Source organism: Phoenix dactylifera, unplaced genomic scaffold (assembly GCF_009389715.1).
Source record: "Phoenix dactylifera cultivar Barhee BC4 unplaced genomic scaffold, palm_55x_up_171113_PBpolish2nd_filt_p 000939F, whole genome shotgun sequence".
In the NCBI taxonomy this organism is placed as follows: Eukaryota; Viridiplantae; Streptophyta; class Magnoliopsida; order Arecales; family Arecaceae; genus Phoenix; species Phoenix dactylifera.
In genome coordinates this window covers 92,476-96,307 of record NW_024068298.1, presented here as the reverse complement: position 1 = coordinate 96,307, position 3,832 = coordinate 92,476, and the positions used below count along the sequence as shown (strand labels likewise).

General features: G+C 40.4%; 1 non-coding gene across 1 annotated transcript; it reads left to right on the top strand.

Moving 5' to 3' along the window:
• The first annotated feature begins 1,113 nt into the window (after positions 1–1,113).
• Positions 1,114–1,219, top strand: LOC120107637. The gene has a single exon (XR_005509345.1). It is a non-coding gene; the product is annotated as a small nucleolar RNA R71 (small nucleolar RNA).
• Positions 1,220–3,832: the final 2,613 nt, after the last annotated feature.

Sequence of the window (3,832 nt, the reverse complement as noted above, 5' to 3'; positions counted from 1 at the left end):
TTGACTTATTTGAAAACCTCCATCATCTCCTCTAGTGAAGTTCCCTTTTTGCCAAAGAGAGCGGGTGAATTAAGAGCTTCAGGAAATGGAGCCTTTGGGATGTGAGTTTTGGCAGAAGGTAGACTAGCTGAAGAAGAAGAAGGTTTTAGATTTTTATTTGACATATTTCTATCCTTTTCTTCACCTTCCTTATTATTATCCTCCCCAATCTTATTGTCTACTACACGTCCACTCCTTAGGGTAGTCAAAGCATTGGCTTGTTCATGATGAATTGTGTTTAGTTGATTTTCTTGAGCCATGTATTGTCCCATAGGATTACTCACTGGTTGGCTTGGAAGCTTTCCTTCCTCTCGCTTGTTCAGTGCATTAGCTAGTTGCCCCATTTGGGATTCTAGCTTGGCGATAGATTGCGTGTGAGAGTGCACCAATTGTGTAATGGTTTTCAAACCTTGAAGGGCGGTCAACACTTTCTCCTCAAAGGCTGTGTTTCTATGGGGTGGAGGAGAAGTGTGTTGAAATTGAGTCGAAGGACGGTAGGGATGAATATTTTGTGGAGTTTGAAAATTCTAAGGATTTTAAAAATTTTGGGAGTAGGGTTGGGCAGTATTCGAAGCTTGCTGCTTCCAAGAAAAGTTTGGATGATTCCGCCATCCCGGGTAATATGTATTGAAAAATGGGTCATTACCCGGTCTGGGCTGTGTTTGAGCAACATTGATGTGTTCTTGCACGAGTTCGGGGAATTGGGATGCTGAGGGGCACTCATGAATAGGGTGAGATGGGCTAGAACAGATAGCACATACTTGTGCTTGGGAAGAGTTAACGACATGTCCTCCCATCATCAGTTGGTCAATCTTATGGGACAATGCATCTACCTTGCTAGACAGGTCCATAAAATGACTTATTTCACAAATGGTCCCTTTTCTTTGAGAACTCGGGGGTGCTTGACGAGAACAGGAAGCATGGTGGAGAAAGTTTTCATTGAGATTTTCAAATAATTCCCATGCTTCATGCTCATTTTTAAGCATGAAAGTTTTCCCACAAGAAGTATCAACCATCTGACGGTTTCGATCAGACAATCCGTCATAAAAGCATTGCACTAATTGCCACTTGGGTATCTGATGATGTGGGCATTTACGGATTAGGTCCCGAAATCTCTCCCAGGTTTCATGAAATTCTTCTCCATCGGTTTGGGAGAAGCTTGTGATGGCACGTCTAAACTGGTTCGTTCTTCCTATGGGAAAATATTTTTTAAGAAATTCTTGTTGCATTTGATCCCAGGAACGAATTGAATTAGCCTCTAAAGAATTCAGCCATTGCTTGGCTCTGTCTTTAAGGGAGAAGGGGAATAATCTAAGTTTCAGAGCATCATCAGTGAAGTTCTGAATCTTGACAGTGGTGCAAATCTCAAGAAATTCATCTAGGTGTTTATATGGATCTTCGTTGGTGAGCCCGTAAAAAGATGGGAGCATTTGGATCACACTAGACTTTATTTCATATTGTACAGCTGCTACTTCAGATAATCGAATGCAAGATGGAGAAGTATAAATGGTGGGAGTAAAGTACTCCCTCAGGAGTTTGGGTTGTTCTTCAGCCATCTCAGGAGGTGGAGCAGATCCTATGGTTCTATAGGTACGGATTTCGGCTCGAAGGGTCCTAATAGAACGCTCTATTTCAAGGTCAAAAGGTACTAATTTCAGAGATCTGGAATGACACCCTAGCATGCACTAAAACTCTTCTGATCAGTCAAGTGCAGTCAAGCATGCATTAAAAGAAACACTTCAAATCCTTATGTTTGCCCTAAAATCACTAGACAGCTTCTAACTGGTTTGAAGAGGGCACCTAAGCCTCCAATTCGGTCTAATAAACTGAGTTGACCAGGTAAGCTCGCAGGTAAGTGGGGGGGTCACGATGCATTGGAAAGGTCCCACTTAAAAACCACTTGCCTCGAACAGATGAACTATCTCCCTTGGGACAAAGCTTGCCTAGACATCAACTGAGCCACAGAGCGAAATTGGTGCAACTTTCGGTGATCTTCGTCCTATTGAGATCGAATGTCCCTATGGGCCAACGTCTAATTGATTTTAATTAAAGTGATAGCTATGTGCGAATTGGTTCACCTAATTTGGGCAAGAATCTGGTGATGAAATCCAGTTCTTATCTTGTTGGGGTGATTGCCCTTACTATGTGCGGATTAATTGGTGTGTGTATCAAGCATGCATTCACACTTTTATTGAAATTAAAATCAACCAATCACCACAAAATTTCAGGCTAATTGGGAATCAATTTAAATAAGCAAGGTTCAGATATTACCAAAGAAAATTTTTCTAGCAATTTTTTTTAAAGCAAACCTCTACAGCATTCCTTTTCCAGCGGTTCCCGTTTTGATCGTCCCAAATTTTCTCTTTGATTCCTGAATAAAAGAAAATTCAAAAATTAGTAAGAGAGAAAAAGAAGATAAGGAAAGTTAAAAAAATAGAAAATATTTTTATTTTATTTTAGATATATATTATTATTTTATTTTTTATTTTTTTATTTTTTTTATTTTTTTTGAAAAGAAAAACAACTATGCTAGCAATTCCCGGCAACGGCGCCAAAAATTGATAGTCAACTTTAAAGACCACGCAATAGCACGTATCTGGTAGGATAGTGATTACGGGTATCGATCCACAAGGATTGGGGTACAATTGTTTTTCTTTTAAAAAAATATTTGAAAAGGAAAATTTGTGAAGACTATTAAACTAAGCAATTTAATAAGAAATGCAATTAAAATGATATCAGTTTGGGGAAACCTAGGGCAAGGAATTCACCACTAACATCGAAACAAGGGTTAATTATATTTTAATTTATTCTTGGATTAACATGCAAATTGGCTACAAGCCTAATAAGCATTTAAATAGAAATTCACAAAAGTAATTTAGGCATAGTCCATCTTCAGTTAGCATGAAATGTCTACCCTAATCTAAGGTGGCAGCACACCGTATCTTTCTTAAGCATGAACTATCTTATTTTTACTTTAATGATCATGAAAAATATTTGTATAAACATCATACTTAAAATCACAGAATTTAAGTATGAGATAAAAGGATATTCATTAAGAGCAAGAATATCTATACAATTCCAAGAACATAAAATTAAATAAACAAAACCCGTGTCCCTTTGTTAGGGCTGCATCTAGCCCTAGAGAGGAGATCAGCCTTCCATGGAGTTGTGGGCGACAGCAGCAGTGGCACAGCAGCAGGCTCCCATTTCTTCTTTTCTTCCTCCCTTCCCTGGATCTCTCCTTCCTTCTCTAGCAATTCATTATTTTTTTCTTTTGAGAAGGCATTCCCAAAAAGTCCCAAACTTCTCTCCCTCTTCTATTTTCCGTGGGAACTTGGCCTGTGAGAACTGCCATGGGATCTGTCTCCTTCCCCTCTTATAGCCTTCCCGAGTGAAGAGATAAGGGTAGAGGAACGGCTGCCCCGTGCATAGAGGATTTGGACGACGGAGGATAAAGATTGGAGCCGATCCGGAAGTTGATATGCTGCTGGGAGGAAGAAACCGACGCTACTTCCACGCGGAGGAGATGCGTCTTGCTGGGATCTTGTGCTGATCTTCGGATGCGTTGGAGTTGTTGGACAGCTGAGAGGCGATCTGGAAGTTGGGATGGCTGGGAGCGCACGGAAGAAAGTGATCCGTGGGAAGCTTTATCATGGCATTGAAAGGATTTTGGTTCTTGTTCAGAAGCAGGGGAAAAGATTGTAGAGGACGTGGACAATGGAATGAGTCTCACGGCTATGTGGAGATGCCGGAAGAATCGGGATGCTGATCCGAGTGATCACGAGATGAGGAT